General features: G+C 44.8%; 1 long non-coding RNA gene across 2 annotated transcripts in view; it reads right to left on the bottom strand.

Annotated features, from left to right (window-relative positions):
• Positions 1-26210, bottom strand: part of LOC119143394 — a 67138-nt gene that overhangs the window by 24143 nt on the left and 16785 nt on the right. Inside the window, exons 3-4 of one of the 2 annotated variants that reach the window (XR_005102694.1) lie at positions 16437-16768; positions 13161-13538 (exon numbers count right to left, since the gene is read on the bottom strand). This is a non-coding gene — a long non-coding RNA (uncharacterized LOC119143394). Of the gene's footprint in view, positions 1-13160; positions 13539-16436; positions 16769-26210 lie in introns of those variants that run through there. The other variant, XR_005102693.1, reaches the window with a different exon arrangement.

Genomic DNA, 26210 nt, shown 5'->3' with positions numbered 1-26210 from the left:
TGAAGAGTGAAATTATTCCAGTGTGTATTGATCATTTTGGTTTTCAAAAGCTGTGTCTTAGTCCGATGACAGTAGCTTTCAGAGGTACGAATGCTCTCTGCAGACAGTGCCCCTCAACTTGGGGTACAGCTAAAATCCTGAAAGCTGTGCTGATTTAATTACAACTATTCAAAGAGAATGAAAGATTTTATTTAGAATTCCCTGAGATGGAAAAGAAGGGGGTAATGGAAATTCTTTTATCATCCCAACTGCAGGGGTTGTGACTGAGAGTACACTCTCATTTGCTGTCTATACAGCTGTAATTAAATCACTCCAGCTTTCAGAGTTTTAGCCATACCCCTAAGCCGGGAAAAAAATTCACAGTGAAAGAGATGAGATAACACTACATGAAAACAGTCAAAACAAATAACTAGATGCAGTGGCAAGAGTTTACTTTCTTCCAGAGAATTCAAGAGCCAAGCAGGACACAAGGCATGCTGCACTGTGCCAGTACTGCTGGCAAGGATCCGGCTGCACCTTACAGTCACCCACAGCAACACTACCTAGAGGATCATGGTGCTACTGATGTGTCCCACTAGCCACATCTGCTGGCTAATATAACAGAAGCCCAATCCAATCCATGACCAAAATTTAAGAATAAGGGTTTGGAAAAGCTCCATCTTCCCAGGGATTCTAGAAATCTTTCTTGCTGAGTGCCCCAAAGAACATAAGCTCATTTTAATTGGAAAAAAAACCCAAACCCCCCCAAAACCCCCACTCCACAATGACAGGAAATCAGCACACTAGTTATGGAAATAAAAAAAAAATAAAATAGAGTGAAGCTCAACCTCAGAGCAGGGCTTTGTTATAAATGGATAAACTGATCAAGTCCTCTATGTGTTTGGAGACAGATACATTGCAGCTGTTACCTGCTGTGATCCTGGCCAAAAGCGCAGCCAGGCTGCAGGGGAATTGGGTGAGGTTTTGGGCAGGATGGCAATGATAGAGGGGGTATGAGAGGTGGCTGCCTCCTGATGCAGCAGCACCCAGCCAAGCAGGCTTTGTGCATCCCAGAGGGCAGTGACATACCCAGGTTAGGATGTCAGAACAGGCAAGTGCAGGGTTGTGGCCCCACTGCAATGAATCATCAGCCCAGCTCCTGCCCCACCAGGTAGGCTCAGCTTTGGGTGTGAGTACAGATTGTTTCTCAGCCTGTGAGCCTTGGGCACCCCCAGTTTCCCAGCCTTACACAGCGGCAGGCCGCTGCAGCTTTGGTCCTTAGTGGATGTTCAAGGCTTGAGGGCAGAAAACGCTGTTGTTGCTGCCACCATCCCATAAAAGCACCAAATATGATGTCTCAGCATGTGGCAAAGCAGAGTGAACAGATGATGTGGGTGTTCAGAGACAGGGGGAACATCCTTAGGGATACAGAGTATGGATAGCAGTGAAATTGGTTCCATGGGCCAAGGACAAGTGGAAGACAAGAGCAGTTAGCCTAGGAAAGGATCTGACTCAGGACGCTGAGACATTTTGCCTTGCTTGAGGCTAACCAGTGTTTGGTAAATAGGTCGAACCCTGCCGTCCCACCTCATCCTGTGCACCTCCATGATGGCAGGTACCATGCAACCCTGCACATGTCCTGTTACTGCTTTGCAGTAAATCCATCAATAGACTTAGGCAAGGAGAAAAGCACTCAAACACAATCTGTGATAATAACAGAGAGAGTAAATGGTCCCAGCATTATCGCATCCTTAAAGCTCCACTTGGGGAGCTCCTCCCTGGGCATTCATGTTTACAGTAAATTGTTAGGGGCTGACTCTTTCAACACAAGGAGAAATACCATATAAAGCTACTGCATCATGTATAAGATATAGGATATAGCAGGGTTATGAAGCATAGGTATATGATAATAAATATCCACAGCATGTGGCCTCAGGGGTAAAGGTAGCCCTACCTATCTCTCTTTACAGGGTAACATCTTAGCTGTAGTGTCTGGCCCCTGTTAGAACTGGACATACCTCTGAATCCTGGGTAGCATTGGCTTGCATCATTTCAGATGCTTGATCCTGCCATTCTTGAGCAAATCTCCCGTTCAACTGCATGGGCATTTTGCCCAATTCTCTGCTGCTTGGTTGGACCTTTTGGAGGTCAGGTTAAGAAACAGCGGGGAAGAAAGTGAGTGTAGCACTCTGTACCTGCTAACACACCAGACCATCTCAGTTCTACAGCCGAGCGGAGCTCAATATCTCCTTTTCAGGACAAATAACAGTCAAATCCCTGTGATAGATCATACAATTATTAATTCTGTTCTCAGGCGATACACATCAGAAGATGGAAGTCCTCTGAATGCAAGGTGGTAAGATAACACTTCAGGGAAAAAACCAACACCAACACACCTATACTCACAGCCCCACACCCCCCATTTAAGTTCCCAGTTCACTAAAATTTCAGAGGTAAACAATAAAAGTTATAGCAAAAAGATTCAGGTCACTGTAAAGACCAAAAGATGCCTCACTGTAGATGAGATGATGGCCTGTTGTACAGAAACCAAATACAAACTGACCTGGACAAAGACTAATTAAAAAGTGTTGCATCTGTTTGCATTCTCTGTAACTAGTTTGGCTTGTAACTGTTGGAGCTGAAACTGGAAATTGATTTCTCTCTGTACAAAAATCTCCCAGCTATTCAGAGGTTCAGCTTGCTGGCTGAGATTACCCATTCTCAGAAGATAAGTGATTTTTAAGGAGTTCTCCAGAGACATGTCACTCGGGAGACTTTCTCCTGGTTAACTATTCTCCAGCTAAACCAAAAAGCACAACACTTTTCTCACCATCATGAAAGTGGTCTAATGACCTGTTTCCAACTTGGTTTCTGAAGTCTCAGTGAACTTTAACAGAAACTTGTCATGAAGGCGTAGGACTAGTCATATGCTGCAGTCTGGGAGGTGGTGAGAATTCAGAGATATGTGATAGGAAGAAATTCCCTGCCGAGTGTGTTTGCTGAGGATCAATTTCTAACCGTGCTATGGCAAAACCAGCCAAAGATATTAGGGGAAGGAAGAAAACTCCTCCGTGAACTTGTGTGCAGACACTTTCACAAAAGCCCTTGCAGAGCTTGTGTTTTCCACCAATGTTCTGGCAAATGCAGTGGTATCACTTGTGCAAATGCTGGTGAAAAACAACTATAGGCATATCTTAAGGTTTTCTCTGAATGAATGTTCACAAATAATGCTTTGGAGAGCTCTTGGCTGGAACAAAACCTATCTAGTCAGAATTTCCAGCACAGCTAGGGACACTAGACTAAAACAGCAGATGAGTTGGAAAAAATACACCCTATGTACAGAAATGTCATGGGGACCTTCCATGACCCTCCCAGTGATAACACAGCAGAAATGACTAAGCACATAAAACCGTAAACTTCCGCACTGGGAACTGTGTCTCCTCGAGCTCTTAAAAGTCTGTGCGTAGGATATTGCTGTAAACTGGGCAGCACCAGTGCCTTCATTGATCAGGCAGGATGTATCCACTTCATACTGCACTGCGGGCTTTCCATTTGTGTACTCTTTCCTACGTTTCAGCGGAATTTTCATTTTAAGCAAATTTCAGCATAATCACTGTATTTGCTTAAACCTGCACATGTGCGACAAAGCTGTTCCTAGCCCATCTGCTCTGGCAGCCTCTGTCCTGTAAAACGGACACTCGTCTGAGGTGTTGGAAGCAGAAGGAGGGATCCCCTGTCACATGTGCAACTGAGGGCAGAGGCACTAGGGAACTGTTATCACCAGACACTAAGAGGCACGTGATTCAGGGCCAAAGTTTTACACTCCTCACACATGCATATGTATTTTACCTCATTATTGGCTTCAGCTGTACTTATTATTACCAATTTGTGTCCTGATGCTATTTTTCTAGGCAGCCTCAGTGGGAGACACTTGTGTGCAGAGCAATATTTGCATTTCTGCAAGCCTTTACGGGTATACATATTGTTAATACGCACATAAACAGGATGCCATTCATATTTAAACAGTGCTTTTGGAGTCGGATGGCATCACAGCTGAGGGAATGGAAATGCTCTGATTTGTATCACTTATTTCAGTGGAGGCTGCTTCCTTCACATATTCTGACTTCTGCAGAGCTGCTGTAATAAGGTAGTTATATTCACATAGGATGAGACACTAGGCGTTTAATAACCCCCGCTTCCTCCCCCAGAAGCCTAATAAGCTTGCTTTGCCAGTTGATCTTTACAGTCACTCGCCCCTCCGTTTTTTCCAGACTACTGTGCTTCCTTTATACTTCAGCTCTTTTCTTCAATGTCATTTGCATATATTCAAGGCCCTAAAGAAAAACAGCTCTGCATTAAAAGACTATTACAGAAATATATGCTATTTAAGTAACAATAGAACGTGTTTTTCATTGGGAGGGAAAAAAAAAAAAAAAGGATATTTTAGTTCCAAATAAGATTTAAAAGGATGTCACATGATGTTCAGTGTACTTTGGCTCACAGAATTTGTCCTGCAGTTTGTTGCAGCTTCTGCTTTAGTCAGTTCATCTCTTTTGCAGAAATAGGTTTGTAACAAGACTCTGTGTGTTCAGTCATGCCACCTCCCTCTTTGTCCGAGGCTTTTCCCAAGTGCAGATGACCAGATGCTTCGCTGCACTGCACCCTCTACTGCGATTTGCTAAGGGGGTGTAAAGCAGTGCCGCTTGTGCTGGGCAGCATTTCACACAGCCTTCAGCAGGCTGCAGGGAGCCCAGCTCAGCAGGGCTCATCCAGGCATCACTTCCAAAAGCTTTTCATTCCTAGGAGTCACGGCTGTGTCAGGCGGGAAGCTTTTCCACTGCCTTTATGAGATAAAGTGCCAAAAGGGGATGCATTTGCAAAAACATCAGGTGAAAAAATTCATGTTAGACAAATCCCCACCAACTTCGTGGGTGTTTACGTTGTGTGCCTGGGGGTCTGTCTCATCACCCCCGACAGGTTTAATGGCCAGGGCTGAAGCAGTTCTTGTCCCAGCTGTCTGCCATGGCCTTTGGCTGGCAGTCACCGTCACTCAGGAGAACTTGGTGACTGGGCTGGGTGTCCTCTCCACAACTTTCTCAAGGCACAGTCCTGCAAGTGGATTAAACTGACCTAAAACCACATTGCTTCCCAAAGGGATGGTCCTGCCTTCCTCCAACCTGGCTGCATGCTCCTGGTGCCCCCATGCTGGTGCTGCTGATCCTGCAGCCACACAGGGAGTGGGAGCCAGGCGCGACAGGGCTGAAAGCTCACCCAGCAAAAGGAGAAAAAGATCCTTTTTCACCAGGTCAACAAGATGAGCTGTCCCACCCTGCAATGAGGTGGCAGGAGCACATGGCTGGGAGAAGTGGGATCTCTCCCTTTCAGTAGTCCATTCCTCATAGTTCAGCTAAGCTGATGGCAAAGTCACATTTTGAGTTTACTGCTTGAGCGGTAATTTAAGCTGCTGTCAGCTTTTGGTTCTCCTTGGCATCTGGGGCTGGCTGGCAGTGCTGCAGCCACAGAGACTCACCAGTGCCTCTGCTAGGGGACAAGACACTCCACCAGAGAGAGAGAAGGGCAGAGGATGGCAGCAGTACCTGCACCTGCTGCAAATCCATCTTCTTGCTTCCTTCTTTGGGAGGGCTGTTTTTAACTGGATCATCTCAGTGACCCAACATGTCGAAGTGCAGCTTCACAAACAGTTGCATCAGTGCAAACAAGGTGGAAGCAAGCTGGAAGAACATGGGGACAGGGGAGTCCCTTGGGCCAGCCTTGCCACGGAGCCACCGTGCTGTGAGGGCCACCACCACCAACATAGGGCTCTGGAAAGGTTCAGGAGGGAAGAGGCTTCCCTCTTGCATTTGAGTGTATAAATGTGTTACCCATTCCCTTCAAGGAGCTTTGCCCTTGCCTAGGCTTTGTGAAGGACTAAGCAGAATGCATGAAACATCCTAATGTCTTCCCCGGTGGCAGAAGAACTAATGCTCTAAGAGGAAGGACAGTTTGGCTGTATTTTCAGCATATATTTTTTTGCCAGTGAGTGAGGAGGTGGCCGCTTTATAAGTGTGAAAACAAGAGGCAAATGACAACAGACTATTGCTTCCATCCCTGTGTTTCAGAAAGCAGCAGACAAACCAGACGGTTTTTGAAGGCAGGACAAAAGGTCCTCCAAACAGAAATCCGCAGGGTCATGACTCTTCAGTGCTATTCTCATGAGAGAACAGAGAGGATTAAAAAAAGAAATCCTAAAACCCCAGTGACATATTTACCAATTTTAGATGTGAAATAAAAACAACTAATTTCTCCACCTTTATCCAAGGATTTCCATCGCCTATTTTTACTGGGCATCCAGGGCAGACTCACAGATAACTGCACTTCATCATTCCACCAGGAAGCTCATTCAGACTGCAACTTGGACTATTGGTTTTTAATTTTAATGCAGTTTTTCATTGTGATAGCTCTTCCATCTGACACAGAATTGCCACGTTGCAAATTGAATACAATAAAATTGCTAATCAGCCCATTAGAATATGTTGATGGTATAACATCTATTAGTTATTGAATAATGTCTTCCTCCAATGTATTTTGAATTAAGTCTGCATGATAACAAAATTAATCCAGATAAGTATACCTACCCATAAATGCAACATGTACATGCACGTGCAGACAATCCCATACAAATACCAGGGAAAGAAAGTGTGTCTTCAAGTAGTGAAATAAAGAATTAAAACAAAGAAATTATCCATGAAGTAAGACAGGCTAGAGCAGTTTGCTCTGATCATGTGTCTTTCATGGGAACACAAGACCTATTACAGTCTCCAATCTCATATCACACAGAATTTCTTTGACTTCAGGGGCTTCTTATCCTGGGAATACTTCCCACATTTTACTTTCCCAACAGTTAAACCAAACCACTCTCCTGCACTGACATCTTCTTACCCCATTTTCTCCTGCTTTTTCTAAGCTCTTGCCTGACAGTTTCTTAGGTCCTTAATTCTGATATGCAGAGGCTACAATTTTTCTTAGCACCCCAAGAAGAAAAGCCCTTAGTTCTTTTAAGGTCTCACTCAATTTCTCTACCCCAGTGCAAGTCTTCCCTTGCTTTACTATTGCAAAGACGCAAAACATGAACTTCTTTTCTTGGCTTCCCTTCCTTGGGGAAAGATAATTTCCTACACCGGCAATTTCCCCTGTCAGCATCCTCTGGTGCTACATCCTGCGTGGCTGAGAGCTGCCACACCAAGAATGCCTTTGTGTGAAGCTGAAAATAGATAGAAAGTAGCAGTGAATCCAAAATTTATCTTCCTTGTTTAGTATGCTCTGTTAAAAGCTCCTAATCATTATAAAGGAAGAATTGTTGAAGCTGTTAAGGGGAAATTTGTCCCTGTCCCCAAACATATGTTCTTTATATTCAGCAGAATCAACCTTTATGGTAATCTTCTAAAAGAAACACAGCAGTCCTATTGTAAAGCCCTATAATTTGGAGGAGTTTATTTTCTGATAGGAATCTTGGGATTTTAAATGGGTCAAAATCCAGAATTAGCCAGTAATGCATAATAAGAATATAATATTATAGAAACTTTCTCGTAAAATAGTACAGCCTGCTGTAAGAGCAACTGTGGTCAGAATCTTACTGACAGTTTGATTTTCATATATTTGAAATGATAGTCCAGGTGGATTTGTAACCTTGGGCATTTGAGAAAAATGTCACTAGGCATCTCTGCATCTTTATGTACCTAAATACCTTCAAGGATCAGGTTCTCAATGTGCCTAAAGCCCATACAAACCAGCATCTGTGTCACTTAAGGCACATGTCTGAGAGTAATCTACTTGCAAGAATCATTAGGACTCTTACCATACGCAGATAAGAAAAGGAACAATACACTTGAAATGTGCAAAGATGATTCAGTTCAATCTGAGGAGAGTTGCTTTGTATTCCCCGTCAGTTTAACAATCGTTTCATCTTTCAAGGAAATTATAACTGTGATTCATTTGGACAAAGTTACCAACTTCTCTTTTTATCTAAGTCCTATTATTGGTGCTTGTCACAGCCATTCAAGGACCTCCTGGGAACCAAAATGGACAATTGCATCCTCCTCTCTCTGCCAGCAAGAGACTAGGTATCATTAACAATGCTTACATTAATAGCAAATTTTGGAGGGACTAAATGCGCCCCTGCAGGACACCATGGATGAAGAGACAGGATACACATTTCAGTTCAAAGTCCTGTCTGTGAGTGGAGGTCTGTGACATTTTCCCATTCAAAATTAGACATTCATAAGTTCACTGCAGCAAGGTGCACATTATTGTTTTGGTCTATGGAATCAATAGCTGTGAGAGAAGGAGTGCAAGGTGGCTTTTTGAAAAAGGGAGTGTTTTTCACAATGGAAAGATCCATAATGTGTAATAAGTGGCTGTAGGTGGTTCCCTGCCCTTGCTCTTTTTTGTGCCGTATAGGTCTCAGGGCTCTGAAAGGAACTGGAACACAAGGTGAGGTCTTTTATCAAACTTTGTGTTACTGTGGATAATGTGGCATCCATATTTTGCCATATTATGTGAGCAGAGGAGACTTGTAGAAGCGAAATAGCTTGAGCTTTGTCTAGGTGAGGTCAAAGTGGGGCTGGAAAGCAGAGGGGAAGCCTGGCTTGTGGCCAGCTGCAGCCCACCAAACCTTTGTGTGCTGCCAGGCAAAGGGATTTCACATCTACAGCCGAAAGCCAGCTGATCTTGGAGGCTGTAGTGATTTTGCCTGGCAGCAGCAGGCAAGGGGCTACACTGGGATGAGTGTCCTGGCACTCCAGGGTTGGAGCAATAAGCTGGTTTGAGCAGAATGCAGCCTGCACCCCTGGAGTTACCACAGCTCAGGACACCCTGCAGCAGCGTGTTCCTGCTCCTCGCTGCTCCTCCATCATTCTGGGTGCATTTTACCTGGCAATGAGAAACCATTGCAGGCCCTGCTTCATGGGTGCCATGCCACTGAGGCTTAGAGGACACTGCTCTCAGGGGATGGAGGGTGGGAGATGTACAGCTTGACACTCCCTTCTCAGGGGGGGTACGAGGGGGCTGAATTTTCTAGTGGCCAGGGCTTTTCCTGCAAGTTGCAGCCCATGTCAGACTGAGGCAGTGCTCACCCCCAGGCTGAACTCTGATCCAGAATAAACAGAAAAATTCTGCATTTATGCTGTTGCCAGCTGTGTCAGATGGAAGTACTTACTGCACTGCAAATAACTTTTGTTACATGATGCCCCACTGCAATGCTTCATCCACTAAAGAAACAAAGCTCTGAGAACCACTGGACTTCGGGCAAACGCCAGGGTTATCCCTGCACCTCTTATAAAAGATTTACGTCCAGTCTGGAGTAAGATGGTGGCATCAAAAAACCCCACCATTGCTATGAGACTGAAGGTAGCAGTGGCAGTATTTAATGCCTTATCTCACTTAGGTATGGACAAAGTTGCTATATTCATTCCTTTCTAAAGTGGACCAGACTGGTATAAGTACATCTATGTAATCTGGAGGCTATGTAACTATAAGACAGTCTGCCTAGTCTCAAGATCATAAACTGAGATAAAAGAGAGCATTAGGTAATCTACTCCATCTTCCATCCCTTGCAGAATCTTTCCCTGTTAAGTCATAGAATCATAGAACGGTTTGGGTTGGAAGGGACCTTAAAAACCATCTAGTTCCACCCCCTCTGCCACAAGCAGGGACACCTTCCACCGGACCAGGTTGCTGACAGCCCCATCCAGCCTGGCCTTGAGCGCTGCCAGGGATGGGGCACCCACAGCTGCTCTGGGCAGCCTGTGCCAGTGTCTCACCACCCTCACAGTGAAGAATATTTTCCCTATACCTAATCTACATCTACCCTCTTCCAGTTTAAAGCCACCTCCCCTTGTCCTGTCACTACATGCCCTTGTACAAAGTCCCTCCCCAGCTTTCCTGTAGCCCCTTCAGGCACTGGGAGGCTGCTGTGAGGTGTCCCCGGAGCCCTCTCTTCTCCAGGCTGAACAACCCCACCTCTCTCAGCCTGTCTTCATAGGAGAGTTGCTGCAGCCCTCTGATCACCTTCCTGGCCCTCCTCTGGACTTGCTCCAACAGGTCCATGTCCTTGTTACACTGGGGGCCCTGGAGCTGAATGCCGTACTCCAGGTGGGGTCTCATGAGATGAGAGCAGAGTAGAAGGGAAGAATCCTCTCCCTCGACCTGCTGGCCATGTTTCTTTTGATGCAGACTAGGATACGGTTGCCTTTCTGGGTTGCAAACACACATTGCTGGATCATGCTGAGCTTCTCATCAAGGAACACCTCCAAGTCCTTCTCCTCAGGGCCGCCCTCCATCTATTCTCAATCCCTGCCCAGACCGTATTTGTACTTGGGATTGCCCCAGTCCAGGTGCAGGACCTTACACTTGTCCTTGCTGAACTTCATGAAGTTTGCATGGGCCCACCTCTCAAGCCTGTCAAGGTCCCTCTGGATGGCGTCCCTTCCATCCAGCATGTCAACCACACCACATGGCTTGGTGTTGCTGGCAAACCTCCTGAGGGTGCACTCAGTCCCATTGTCCATGTCCCTGACAAAGTTGCTAAGCAGCGCCAGTCCCAATACTGACCTCTGAGGAACACCACTCCTCACTGGTCTCCACTTGGACATCGAGCTGTTGACCTCAACTCTTTGAGTACGACCATCCAACCAATTCCTTATCCATCCAGTGGTCCATCCATCAAATCCATGTCTTTTCCATTTAGATACAAGGATGTAATGCAGGACAGTGTCAAATGCTTTGCACAAGTCCAGGCAGATTATGTCAGTTGCTCTTCTTATCCACCAGCGCTCTAACCACACTGTAGAAGGCCACCAAATTTGTCAGGCATGATTTGCCTTAGTGAAGCCATGTTGACTGTCACCAATCACCTCCTTATTTTCCATGTGCCCTAGACGTAGTTTCCAGGAGGATCTGCTCCATGATCTTGCAGGACACAGAGGTGAGACTGACTGGCCTGTAGTTCCCTGGTTTTTCCTTTTTTCCCATTTGAAAAATGGGTGTTACGTTTCCTCTTTTCCAGTCGGCGGGAACGTCACTGGACTGCCACGACTTCTTAAATATGATGGATAGTGGCTTAGCAAGTCCCACTAGTGCTTTGTTGTATATATTTTAAGTGTCCAGAATGACTGAACTTCTACTCTTCAGAGATTATCTTGAAACTTAGCAGGACTCTCCAGAGGGAATTTTTTTGTTGTTGTTGCTAGTTAGTCTTACATTTTGCCTCCTTAGAATTAACTCCACAGTTCCTGTTTCACCCTGTTGTGGTTTAACCCCAGCCAGAAACTAAGTACCATGTTGCCTCTTGCTCACTCCCCGCCAACCCCACCCTGAGGGATGGGGAGGAGAACTGGAAAGGAATGTAAAACTCGATGGTTGAGATAAGAACATTGTAATAAATAAAATAAAAGTAGGAGACACGCACCCCAAACCAATATTGATAATAACAACAATAATAACAATTATAATGAAAAGGAGGGAGAAGGGGAGAGGACTAAAATCCAAAGGAAAGGGAGAAAAAGACAAGTGATGCACAATACGGTTGCTCACCACCTGTTGACTCATGACCAGGCAGTCCTGGAGCAGTGGTCAGCAGACCCTGGACAACCCCCCCCCAGTTTATATACTGAGCATGACTTTCTATAGTATGGAATGCCCTTTTGGCTAGCTCAGGTCAGCTGTCCTGGCTCTGCTCTCTCCCAGTTTCTTGTTCCCCTCCAGCCTTCTTGCTGGCAAGGCCTGAGGAACTGAAAAGTCCTTGACTTAGTATAAACATTACCTAGCAACAGCTAACATCTGTTATCGACATTATTCTCACACCAAATCCAAAACACAGCGCTGCACCAGCTACTAAGAAAAAAATTAACTCTATCCCAGCTGAAACAAGGACACATCCTAAAATATGTTATATTTTGATCTTGGTTCCTTTCACAAGAACCAATGAATTCTTATTAGCATCTTCAGAAGAAGCTGAGAGTGATCTCAGCCAAGATAAGTCTAAGGAGGGAGTGCAGGAATGTACACTGCTGTAAGGAACAGCCCCATCCCTTCTTGCTCCATCCAGCTTCTAGATGCTAGAAAGCATCTAGCACAGCCTGCTCCTGCTGCAAGCAAGCAAGCTGGCTGGACATTAGAAATACTGGTGAAATCCTGGCAAATTATGTCAGGCTCTCTTTTTAAGTAAACTCATAATGAATGCTTTGAGCACGTACCTGAAAAAACCTGATTGCCAGGCTTCAGAATCTGGAATAGCAATGATACATCTAGTTTGTGACTAGCTGAGCAGCAGCAAACCCCTGCCCGCACGTCCCACTTGTTTGTCACCTCAGTGGTACCAGCAGGAAGCACCTACTAGTAAACCAGTGCTTTTCTAGTGCCTCTGTTATCCTTCCCTACAGCATCTTGCCCCACGCCGCATTCACCTCTTTCCAGTGGTATTCACATATGTCAGAAGTGTGTTGTTGGTTATTTTGTCACCTTTCTAGCTGTCACTTTGTTGAAATTTACATTTCTCTCTTGTCTCCTAAGTCAGAGCTCAGTCTCACTGACCTTCAGCAGATACCACTGCAATTATAGCCTTTTTCTCCTGACCTTCTTTACGCACATTTTATTGCAGACTAGCAATGTTTACCCTTTCTTTAGCAGCTGAACAAGCTGATGAGCTCCAAGTGTAAAAACAGGGGGTCTTCTCAGTGTACCTCAGTGAGTGGGGGTCTTGGAGGTAATAAGAAGAATGTAGCGTAAGGCTTTGGCCCCTCTGAAGAAAAAGCTAATTTAAAACCAGTGCTTTTCATGTTGTCAAAGAAAATCAGTAACAGGCAAGAAATAATCCTCTTATATAACAGGTCAAATAATAGTATGTCATCAAGGTGCTTTTAACTTCATTAAAATTTGTCCCTTGATAGGTGACACTTTAATTATGTGACCAGGTAATAAAATAATACATGCCTGAAAACTTATGTCCAGCCCACACATAATTAATGGTCCTAAATTAACCCTGGATGATAGGGTAGAACTTAATCTTAGATAGAAAATAATCTACTGGACATTTTTCACATGCCTGTTTTGGAGTTTTGAACTGACAGTTCAATTTGGCAAAGTAAGTGACATAGTGACATTAATCTAGCCCATAAGATAAACAATAAAGGTAACAAATGCTTTTTAATCTACACCGTAATGGTGCCATGATCCAACAAAATGTCAGGAATGTGAGGATTAGACTTTTACATTGCTTTAGCATAAGTGTTTCCCCAAGGGTCTTGGCAAGATCTTGAGCTGGGAGGTGGGTTCCCAAATGGTGTATGGAGAGAAGCCTGGGTGATGGCTGGAGAGGGCTTTGTTTCACTTCCACCAAGCCTGCTGCAGCACTGACTGGACAGCTTTCCAGCCCCATGGGAGAAAAGGTGCAAGATTTCCTCAAGGAGGTAGCAAACACCATTTTAATCTCGGGTACTTGGATGAAAGTTGGCCGGAAGAGCATGTTTCAAAGGTCTGGATTTCAGTATAAGCTTGCTGCTGATCTGTGAAAAAACAAATCTGGAGTGTTTTTTTCAAGCATTGCTATGAAACAGAGATGTAGTTTGTATAGGTTTAGGCATGAAAAGGGTGATTGATCTAAAGGCAGTGTACTTTGACTTATGTATCAAATATTTGAATATGCCTGTCTGATAGGAAAGTGATCTTAGATAACATGAATTTTTATATACTGACCTTTAGAAATAAATGATTTAAGAAATAAAACCAATCTGTGCCAGAAAATCTTAATCTGTGAACCTTAAGTCTGCTTGCCTTTAGTGCTATTTGTTGGACTAAAATCCCTGAAAAAAAGAATAAACTATGTTGGTCAGAAAACTTGGTGCAAGTCATAAACTCCAAAGGCATAGCTCCAGGATTCAACCACTGTGTCCTAAACAACACAAGTCTCATCTAATGTATAAATGTCTCCAAAGCATTTATCGCTGTAGTGTCTGGGCCGATCACATAGATTTTGGGATACAGTGGGATCTGTCCAGAAGAGATGATCAATTTCCCATGCAGCTGCTGTGCTGCCCTTTGGCTTCACCATTACATTTAAAAGAATGGAAGTAACTCTGACCACAAGCATGTGGTGTCCTGATGTGACTTTAATGCTGACATTCAGGTAGGATTATTGGGGTTTAGATTTTCTTTGCTGCAGTTCCCCAAACATTTTCCGAGAGTAGAACCTCTGGCTATGCTGCTCCATTCATGTCCTGCTGCTCCCAAACATCAATTTTGGGTATCAGCAACTCCAGCAGTAAAAATGAACTGGAAAGACAAAGGTATGCTGTTTCAAAGATGCCCACGTGTATCTATCACTTCTACCCTGGAGAATGGGAAGCTATTGGGGAGCTTTGATGGTCTACGGGGAGACAGACCAGACAGGGATGGGACTGACCTAGCCCGGCCTGGAGGTTGTTCTATTTTATGCCTGAAGGGAGTATAAAAATCCCCATGCCACCAGGAACCAGCAGAATCTGCACCTTCCACCTTCCCCAACCCCTGGTATTTCCACTAATGGCCTGTCTCTGATGCTGGGTGTAAGCAAATGCAATGTCCAAATGCTGAAAGTTATGGAAGTTACCCTCAAAATGTACTGTTCACCCCTAACTGGCAATCTGCAGGTAGAAGAAGACAAGGGTAAGTTTACATGTTAGAGTGTGCCCAAGTGCCCAAATGCCACTCTTGTGGTGGTGTTCCTTCAAAAATAAAGCAAGCAAGCAGTGACCATCAGAATGTTTCTGAAGTGCAAAGCATGTAAGAGAAATTGTTATTTATTGATAGTGCGCTGGAAACTCCCTGGGAAGCATATCTGCCAGCAGTGATATCTGCATGTCAATCTAACTCCCTTTCTCTATTCTGTAGCAAAAAAAGAGCTGCATTATTGCTCTTGCTGCTGTGATCTCCTCTCAGGCTGCTCTAATACATCTCTCCTTTTGGGATAAACCCCCTAGCATGCCATCTGTCTTAAGTTCCAGTTCCTCCTCAGCGCCCACCACTGCTTCCCACACACAGCCTGAACCAGAGGCTCCTTAGTACCCTGCCCAAGCCTGCACTGATAAACCATGGGCCGAGGGAGGTTTTGGAGGTCACTGACACTTCTGTTGGCCCAGAGGACCTAAGTGAAGCGGCTGAGATAGCAAGGGACACTGATGCAGCATGTCCACATCATCCCTGTGGGCTCAAGCTTTGCAAGTGTGTTTCCTCTTCCCTGTGCAGAGCTTGCCCGGCCAGGACAGTGTGCTCATGAACGCTGGCACGGGATGCATCAGGAGAGCATCAGGCAATGGCAGGACCTGGTGTTTACTTCCCACCATTTGCCCTCTGCTGGGCTTGAGGCTGCTGCCCAGCGGTGAGCTAATGAGACCACTCTGACCTCAGAGGACTGGCAGAAAAAGATTTCATTACAGAGAGTGGCTGTGGAGCACTGGCATGCTTGGCAGGACAAAGGAACGTGGTACTGTCTCCAGAACCATTTGGATGCCCAACAGCTGAAGCAACCAAGGTTATGGGGTAGCATCTTGTCAAAACCCTTACAGGAGGGCAGGTAGAGTAGGATTTTCTGTGTTTCCAAACAGCATCATTTAGGTGGTGGGAGGCCGACTTGGTGTCCAGCTTATTCCCTGGGCCTGAAGTTTTTTACTAGACAGCCTCTTCCAGGTGCTCTGATCCAGACACTGGTTTTGGATGCATTTTCCCAAATCAGGTTTCACACTTGGCTCTCGCCAGATATTAACTAGCAATCTGTTGTGCTCCTGCGGCCAATGGACAGTGCAGGGGAAAAGGAGTTTTTATCTGAGTCTGTGTGATGAGAGCTGGATGCTGTGGAAAAGGAGCAGCCTTCATGGAAAACATGCTCAGGGAACCTCCAATGTACAAAAGCCAGAAGGTAGCTCCCAGCGCACTGGATGCAGGTAAGGAATGGAATGGAGCGGGAAGTATGAGCCTGGGCCAGTGCGATACGACATCAGAGAACAGTGATAACTGGAAATGCTGCCCAGGTTTGGGTAGCAGGATCCTGTGGGTGAGGAGCACAATGCAAATGAAAGTGTGTTCGATCTGGTTTCCTTTCAGGCTGCAGCTCTTTGTAAAAATCTGCCTATACTGGGGCTGTTTGGCAGGGTGTCCTGCAGGGAGCCAGCACCGCATCACACACTCTGCATTGGCAGGACGTAGCCAGGCAGACAGCACAGTTACCAATTAATAGCAGACAGCAATATTTAAACTAATAATTAAGGGGATCAGCATAAAACAAAACTCTTATTAAAATTAACAACACAGTCACTAAAACTGATGCTGTTTCAAGCTATTCATTATAGCTAACAACCAAATCTAGCCAACAGCACTTGATCAGGGCTGGTGCTGTTTTTAGTTTTATGTCTTCTGGAGACAGGGCTTACCTGATTTCAATGCTCTGTGGACACATCGAAGTAACCAACTGGAGTTGACGCCAAGTGGGAAGGACTCTAGTTCATTTTGCTGCCTCCCATTATGGTTCCAAAACCACACATGCACACCACATCTTTACCAGCCATGAGGTTTGTGCCAGTGCAGTCTCTGGTGCAACGCACCACACAAATTCAGAGCGCTAACAGCTGGCAGATCTCCTGTCTACTCTGCAAGTGGAGCGTCCTGGGTGGCACGGCACTGCATGACTCCAGCCTTGGGTCCAATAGGTGGGAAATGGCCCTGAGCTATTCACTGCTGTGATCAGGTGAATGCCTTAGTGCAACTGCAAGAGACAAAGTAAAGACACAAAGAGTATTTATAGCAAGAACCCTTCCAGCACACTAAATTGCTAAGGTAGATGCCTGTTGCAAATAACTTTTGAACATTTTGACAAGGTATGAAAGTCTTTAAAGTTAATCAGCCTCCAAACTGTGCTTGCAAAGGGGCAGGCAGACAGGGCTGTATTAATGTTCCCACTGAAGGGAAGGCTGCAGTATGAATTTGCACCTCCTCTGAGAGAAGTGAATCCACACATGACAGGATCCTCCAAACGAAGCTGCCCTGAGTGATCAAATTATCACAGCATAAGAAATATTTGACCCCTAAAATAGGGGGTTCCTGCCCCTCAGCTGATGTGATACAAATCTGTGATGCATCCTCTCCTGGTCCACTGCAAATACACAGTAAAACATTTGCTTGAAATGCTTTTATACTTCACCCTGCATTTGAAATGGTCTAGAAGTGCATGCAGCATTGTTTACCATGTCTCTTAAGGGGAAAACCTGCTCAAATGTGATTTCCAAGAGACTGAGTTGGTACAACAGCAGATGCTAAACTGGCAAAGAAAACTGCCATCAGATTTTTCCTTCAGCTTTTTATCTGTCTGCCTATATCCTTCATTAGACCTCCCACTCTCCCTCCTGTATCCCTTTGAACTCTCCACTTTTTAATCCTAACAAGGTCGCACTTTTGCTTCGTGGCTTCAGATCCAGCACTCTTCCTGCCAAACTCCAGCCAGCTAATTGTTCAACTCCTTAATGCTTTCAAGGTCGAAGGACGTGGCACCTCCCCCTGACCTCCAGGGCACTTTCAATCTCTTATGAGCTGAAGCGAGCAGCCACCTCGGTCTAAAACCTCCTCATCAGCTGCACTGCAGTAGCATCAGAAGGACCCAGGGAGGATCAAGGCCCCCTTGCGCTCCGATCTGCATAAACAGCCAGTGAGAGACAGGTCCTGTCCTCCTGAGGTTATGGGCTGAAAGGGAAAGCAGGCAGAGTGAAGGCGAGTGGGATACACGTAAGCGGAGTAATCATGATGATGCTAGTCACATTGCTTGTTAGTCTCTCTTTTTTTTTTTCCCTCCCCCCTGATATGAAAATAAAATAAGTTGGCTTGTTTCTGGGAGTGTTGTAAATTAGTATTTGCAAAAGTGATCATCTGTTTCCATCCAGCTTGGTTCTGTGCCAGTGCTGCTCCAGGCTGCGCTTCCTGAGGAGGTCCTGTGGCTCTTCAGGAATAGCACAGCACGGAAGCACCAGAAGATGAAGGAAAAACACTTGTTTGCCCACCCACCCCATCAGAGACGGCTGCAGTCTAGTAATAAGCCTGCCACCAGCAAGCTGAATGCAATGTAGCCCAATGTGTCCTGTCAGCCACCAGCTTAGGGCTGGAGAGACGGGAGGGACTGTCCCCTCGCTTACCCTCATTACAACGCAAAAGGGAGGGAACATCCCAGCTGGTTCACAGAGCGTACACCTGCCAGGGGAGAAGGAAAGTTTTGAGAACTGGAAAAATTGCCCTGAAGTAGGGTACAATATCACTTCAGACAAACCCTAAGGAGAATAATTTATTCTGCTCTTCCTTGGGCAGCGGAAGCGCACCAGCATCACAGAACTGCAAGGACAAAGGACAGCCTGTCCTGTCCCGATGCGAAAAAGTCCTACCTTAAAAGTGAGGCTTCAGAACAATGTGTGAGAGTTTGATTTGCATCCAGAGTGGAATCGTGCTTGCCAGCCATCAGGCTGATGTGATTTGAAGCAGCTGAGATATTAAATGCACTAAACCAGAATGTATAATAGCCATGCTGGCAGACCTTTAATTATTGTCGTGCTTGTGGGCACTGATATCATTCAAATTAAAAGCTTTCCCCACTACTTGCATTTTTTTAATACGTTGATGTACTCTGCACTGATGGATTGTCCTCTCTTGTCCTTCTCTCACAAAATGCTTGGCACAATTTGTTCCAGTGCAGAAATAAAAATTACTGGCACTCACCTGCTGTATTTCTGGTGCTCTTTTGTTTTGTTTTAAAGCATCGACCCCCTAACTAGAAGAAAAGTTTGGTGAGTTTGGAGGGGTAGTGTTAATTCCTCAGTCACCAATCCTTTCTCAGAAAAAGCAGGAATGCTCATTATTAATAGCAAGACTGAAGTGCTGGTGCAAGCTTCCCTAGAGCAGTGCCTTTGACAGTGCTGGCTGGTGACACGGAGAAGTTTCCTTGCTGTGTGCTGCACAGATGCCCTGATTTTCCTCTCTCAGCTGGTCCAAACAGAGGTATTTTCAGCTAGTGCAGTGCTCAGATACAGCAGCAGAAAGCTTAAGCAGCTCCTCCGAAACTGAAGCAGCTTCTCTGTTTGCACCATTGTCACTGATACCAGAATGTAGTTCCTTGTCTACTGCCGTGATAAGGCTGCTCACTTGCTCAGTGTAATTCTGGAACAAGTGGAACTGTTTTAAGCAGAATAAGCACAGTAGCAGCACAAAATACGTATCAGAAAAGTTGTCCATGCCCTCTCCTGAGATGGAGAACTGATAAACTAGGCAGATTAATATTCTCATTTATTACCCTGGATGACAGGCATGGCACATCCTATCTCCATCATACGGAGACTCATTTGTAGGACATGCAGCACTCATGTCTTCCACACAGCTTCCAAATTACAGTCCCTGATTTGACACAGCTGGTGCAAAATTTCTTTCAACTCTTGCTACATTCTGCGGTTCTGCTTGCTGTACTTGTTACGCAGCTCGTTTTACCTGTGGGGCAGTGATGGAGCACAGTTAGAAAGGGGCTGAGGCTCAAACCAGGACAGTGCTTACCCCTACCTCATCTCTCCCTAGCTCTGAGCCTCGGCCTCTCTGCAGACCCCAGAGCAATGCTACTGCTTCACAGGGAAGGTCACGCCTTGTAGCCTGCTTTGGCCATTGGAGACTTGGTCTAATTGCCTGCATGCAGAACCAGGAGGCAGAAAACTCCTGTGTTTATAAACTTGACTGCAGCACTAAATCTTTCACTAGCTTTGAGCAATTCACCTTTCTGCCTTAGTTTCCCCATGTGTAAAAGTGAGATAACGTTTACTTTCCTCCCAGGGATATTGCAAGGATTAATTAGTTAACTGAATTTGCTTGAAAGGTGAAAAGCGTTTTACACATGTTAAGTATTGTTGTTTCTCTGGGACAAAACCCCCTCCCTCCGCTTTATACAAGTGATTTTAAAAGCTTAAAACCAGAGAAAAGAAAAGCTGAGGATACTGTCTAACTCAAAACCAGCAGGATGTGGGAATGCTGATGAAGGGAGATCATCCTAATATGGAAAGGGCTGCAAACATGAAACCTTTCAGACCTTTGGAAGCCAGATGAGGTGAAAATGAGCAGCATTTTAGTGGACAAGTGGACAAGATCTCTTCCTTGGCTCTTGGCTCAAGCCCAATGGAGTCAGCAGCCAGCTGTCCTGACTGTCTGGTGGCCTCTGAATCCAGTCAATCTGGCAGCAGGCATGGCATGGGCCTTACTGGAAAAGATACTATCCCAGTTGGGCTTCCAGAAGAGCGAACAAGTTCACACTGCAAGTTCACCATGGCAAGGTGAGGAAATCTGCACTTTCCCTGCCCAGGCTAGGTCCAGCCTTTGGAATTAAATGCTGGATCACACAGCTATTCCTCCTGCTTCTCACCAGCATTAAATTAAATGAATTCAAAAGTAAAAGTCCAGGACACAAAAGGAGCTACTGTCACTGAGAAGACAAGAATCTGCCTAGGAGTTTAGGATGAACAGCAGCACTAGCTCACAAAAAGAAAAAAGGAAGGAAGTAAATGAAAAGCAACAGCTCTCCTAAGGTGCCATTTAAAGTGGTAAACAGGACGAACCCAATTACACTAGTTACCCTTGGAAGTGCTGTTCTGCAGCTTCTCAAGACGCTATAGCTTAGGCATAAAGGCAGCATTAACAGGGTGTCCACAGTGACAACAGCCAGTCTCTTCTGCATGTATTAAAGTCCCTGGGAGGCATCATTACCCTCAGGTTCGCCTCCTCACCAGAGTGTGGTCTTTCCAGATGTGCTGAAGGAGTACCCCATGTGTATACTTTCTATCACACAGCAGGAAAGGTCAGGCATAATTAGGCTGAGCTGCCTACCTATTTTGCCTACAGTAAAATGGGGGGGAGTTTACGCAAGCTGTTTTCTTACCAGACCTGTCAGTCAAGAAGAGATTTAAAGTTTATCAGCGAGATGCTGAAGAGTACTTGCTCACTGACACAACTGGGTCCAAAAGATGATGTCTGCTTATAGCCTGAGTGATGTGAGAGCTAGCAAAGGCGAGGCTATATAATCAACAACTGGCAAAAGAGGAGGTGTGGGTGTTGCAGTACCGTTCTGTAAATGGCACGGCCCCTTGCATAGCTGTCACTCAGCTTGCTCGTGTCTGCCCCATCTCCCTTCTCTCCTTTCCTGTATTTGTACCCAATGTGCCGAGATGTATTTGCACCTAAATTGATACACACATTTTGGCTGTAAATGCACTTAGTGGTCCTGTATCTTCTCATTCTTATACCAGTATAAGACAGGAGTAATCCTAAAGGAAATTCATAAGGGCAAAACCAGTGAAAAACAAGTGGAATCGAAAGGAGGTCCAATTTATAGAGGCTAAAAGCTGATTTTCTTTTGAATGGAGGCTAACCTAATCAAAACTAAGAAGCTTCCAGATTTCAGGACTTCTACAAAAGAAATTTTTTAGACATAAAGAACTGATCATTCCTGGCTGTCACAGGCAGTGCAGACGATGAAAGCAATGGATGTATCGATTGGCTCCAGCTGAGGATATGGCCAGGTGGAATTAACATTGTTCTAAAGAGCAGCACTGCATGAGTTTACAAGCAGAGAAAATTCCACTTGACAGGTCTTGGTGTAACCTTCCAAGGTAAGTGTGGGCCTGAGATACGTTCTGTATTCACAGATAAGAAAGGCAGACTGTGAGGCATCTGCACAACGTTCTCTCCAGTCCGGATTAGCCTAACAAATGTGTTTGTGGACTCCTGTTTCACTGGTATTAGCGAACAGTTCTTACTATTGCTTAGCATGAGAGAAGGGGGAGAAGTTAAGAAAAAACCCCAAAACATAGTATTAAGACACTGCTGGAGCCTGAGGTCAGTATTGCCTGCTGTTCAGGGTTGCTGCTTCTGTTTGAAGGACCCTTTGCCTCTCTTCCTTTATCACATTTTCAATTAGCTTTCCATACACATCTGCTCCTGACCTTAAAATAATCTCCCCTCCACCCCCAAAGGAAAATGATTTTGTAAAGAAATTGCTTCCAGAATCACAGTTCTTTCCTCAACCTTCAGTGGCTTTGGTAGGCAGTCTCGTACATTCCAGCTTACTCCAGAAAGAATCTGTGCCTTGCTGAGCATCACATTTTGTGGCCAAGATTTTGAAGAAAGCAAATGGGACCAAAACTTCAAGCACCAAGCCCATATTTAGGTATGTGTGTTGAGCGCCCTTTTTTTTCAGCAGTGCATAGCGTGTTGTAGCTCTAGCTGACTTCTTTTCCTTCTGCTACTCTTTTTCACACAAAGTCCCAACATGACCATGGTGTTTTGATACAATGGCAGGAGTATTTACTGCCTGGTAGACTCAGATCTGTATTTCTGAATCCTGTGATGGTACTTTCTGGAAAGGCTGAAGGGTAGAAAAGTGAATATCCCTGGATCTCATGGCCATTTAGCACAAACAGAAAGCCACAGCTGAACCAGAATATTTCCATGGCATTGAAAAATTTGCTTTGCTCCCTCCAGAGACATTTTCATTCACTCCTATTTTTGGCCTATGTGCTAATTACATTCACTGAAATTCTCAAAAATGGGCTGTACAGGGGACTCACGTAACGCAAAGGGCTCTTGCTTGTGTAGAGGAGTATTTCACCAAGTAACAGTTGGGTCTTGGTTAGTCCTAGTGTAGATAGTTGAGGGTTTAGTCTTGTTTACTGGATTTTTGTCACTTCGGTTTGTTCAGCACCTACTCTGGTGCCTGGGTGTCCTTGGTGGCCGCTGGGGAACACCTTCTGCCCCTGCAGTGTCCCACCAAGAAAGCCAGAGCTGCTGGAGGCAGCAAGGAACATGCAGCCAAGAGGGAGCTCCTCAATATGGGCACAGAGGGAGACAACTCAGAAAGAAAGGCTGGGAAGATGGAAAATATGGATTTAGGTTATCTAAAGGAAAGAGGTACCACAAAACACTGACAGCAGAAGACACACTGGGCTACAGAAATTCATCCCTGCCATAACTTTTATTTCAGTTGGTTACCCAAGAGCTGGATTTGGTGTGCCTGGCAGAAATTGTTTGGCTTAGCCAGTAATGTTAATTGGGAAAAGTGAGCAGTATTACTTTAATTGCACAAAAGAGAGGGAGGACAGATCCCATTTCAAATTTCAGAGTAAAGCTTTTTTTAAGGGGGGGATAAATATTAATACCAAGGCTGTGCTGATGAGCTTTAGGGGGGTTGCTAAGCAACACAGCCCTTTGTCTATAGCCCAGGCAATGCCTGGGAAGGGACCGTGTAGGAATAACATTCATATGGCTTCTATAGAAATGTATTTTTGTAGCTTTTCAAAAATAAACAGAAACCCAAATCTGTCTCCTTGACTTTTTTCTTTTTTTCACATGAAAGACTATCTGCTGAAAATGTAGTTAGAGCTGCAATCTGCGAGCACCTATTTTGAAGATATTGTGAGCCTGATAGCAAAGTCGGGGCAACATGCACGTGTTTTTAACACATCAATATTCACTTAATGTATCTCTAAAGAGCGTAGTTTATTTTAAACTCTCCAATTCAGATCTGTGTACTAATTTGCTGTTTATGGCACCAATCATTACATTTTCGTCCATTATATTTTGTTTTTTCCAGGTCACCTTTAGGAATTTCATAAATACATCCCAGTCTAGCATATAAATGAAATAGCTAATAACATGCCATTACATAACTGGTAGAATAAATCCACACATTCCAGATATTAAAATCATGTATGTGTTGGTCTAAGCCTTGTAGTAAAATTCAGCTTTACAATCGTTCAAATTCAATATGTTCATTTTTATTTAAATCTTAGAGCCTAGGAGTACAGGGCAAAGGAACAGCTTTTGATTTGAGACTCACAGAGAGAAAATTATATTTTATTAAGTTAGTGAAAATGCTGACTGCAGAGAAATTTTAAATAATTTATTTTTGAAAAAATGAAAGTACTCTTGTGTTCTGATATGACAGAAAAGCTAAAGCTTTGCTGTTTATATAAGGGAGCAGAGGTGAAAAGTGGTAAACTCAGTGAACTGCTAACAGTCGGTGCCTTTCTTCTATCATTTGTCCTGGAATTGCCTCCTCAAAGTGCATACAAAACACATTTTAAACTACTAAAGCCATACTATTGCAGAAAAATAGAAGGTGGACCAGAAAAACCCACTGTGCTGGCAGACAGGCTGTGGATTTGATATTTACTCCATATAGTACATGTCATCCCGAGATCCTCTACACATGCACAGAGGGTCTGGAGCAAGATGTTCCTACCCAGAGCAATCAGCTTGGGAAAACAATGCTGCTCTACTTTTACCTGCACTTTGTGAAGAAATGATGACCTTGAAAGAAAGGGAGCTCATGCCATTAGTTACAATTGCCTGTCCCAAGGAGCCAGCAGGGGAGCTTACCAAAAGCCCAACTGGAGCCAGTGACAGATCCCAGCTTCTTCCCTTACATCCTGGGTCCCCAAGCTCCCAGGCATCCATGCTGCCTTGAAGGAGACAGGGACCAAAGAGACAACCGGGAGCTGTTACTTTGCTGGCCATTGAGTGCTCCAGCTCCTTCCTTATCTACAGGTCAAGTTCTGGTCTATATCACAGCTGTACACTTGCCCCTAAGGATTCTCCTGTGGTGTAGGCAAAGCAAGCAGCTCCTCCAGGCTTATTAGGGTGGCATGCAAAGAATACTCCTCCTTTCCAAAACCACAGAGGCTTGTAAGATCCTGGTGCATTTACAAGTGAAAGATGACAGCAACAGAGCAAGAGGTGAAAACCTCAAAAAAAAAAAAGGTAAAGAGAAGTTGTTACTTCTTAGTTACTAAAACACACAGTGAAATACTGGAAAAGAAACCATTTCTCTGTTGATGTGGAATCTACATGAGATCCAAAGGCAACCATAAGGAGGTTCTTCAGAGGATCATTGCCCATGTTGTCAGCACAACAGCTAATTTCACTAAACTCAAGGTGAGTCCACCATCAAACATGTGGAAACTGCTGGGCATATTAGCGCTGATTGTTTTGGGTCTTGTTTTTGAATGAAAAGTTTTTCTTTACAACAAGATTATCTCCTCTGCATATGGGTCCACAGTGCAAGTGTGATATCCAAAAATTAAACAAGATACTACTGGACTCCCAACAGGGTGATGGATAGCATATACCTGTGCTTGCAGAAAATTTGGACTGCAGACCAGTACCAAACTTCTGATTTCTCAGAGTCCACCAGACACTGTTTTTTACGAACACTCTATGTAAAAACATGGTAACATGGATGTAGTTGTGCATGGCCTCATAAACAGCAACAGTCTGTCTACCTCAGTTTGGGGGACCATGGACATATATCAAAGCTGCTGGTATCTGAGACAGATTCTCTTAAGATGTACGTCCACTATCTGTCTTATGTGAATTCAGCAGCTTCCTTCCTGTATATGTAACTTTTTTGGCTTCACTTTCCTCCTTTCCCAGCTCCCTCATCTGCTGTAGACTGCAGAAGTATCAGAGAAGTCATATGAACTTTTGAAACCCACAAGAGTGTTTTTAAATGCATTGGGCGGGTAGATGTGGGAGACTGGATCACAATGCAGGTAATAATGTGCAGGCTGCTCCTGAAGAATAGCATTCCCAGAGGCCTGATGGCCTGCAGCCTCTCCACAGAAGCAGCACAAGGCACTGGACAGGGAACACTTTGTCTGTCTGCAACACAGAGCACCCAACAGCGAGCCAGACCCAGGCTGTCTGAGCCTGGCTTGGAACCTCTGCCGAAAAAGACAGCAAGCCATGCTGTTTTCCTATATCAGCCTACAAATAGAAAAAAAAATGATTATTTGATCTGAGGATTGTCTGCTCAGACAGGCAAGCAATCGGCTTGGACATTGCAACACTGGGCAACCATTCCCAGTGCGCTGGGAACAAGAACAAATTTTCCAATTCCTTGTCAGAAAGAGGTAGACCTGGCATCTGTCTTTTGCTTTTACTTGCAGGTATCTGCGTCACTCAGTCTTCTACCCCAGCGTGGGACTTTGGAGATGGTTTAGAGCATGTCTGTGAATACTTTTTCCAGCACCCGTCTGTGTGTAACTAGCCTCCTCTGAATGCTTTTTGACATGCATTCAGATCAATCCAGTCAGTCTCTGGTCTGGGAGTGAGTCATCTCCACTGTTTTGTTCTTCTGAGGT

The sequence above is a fragment of the Falco rusticolus genome, chromosome 2, assembly GCF_015220075.1.
Source record: "Falco rusticolus isolate bFalRus1 chromosome 2, bFalRus1.pri, whole genome shotgun sequence".
Lineage (NCBI taxonomy): Eukaryota > Metazoa > Chordata > Aves > Falconiformes > Falconidae > Falco > Falco rusticolus.
Note: the sequence above shows the minus strand (reverse complement) of the source record. Positions and strands in the feature narration are given on the sequence as shown.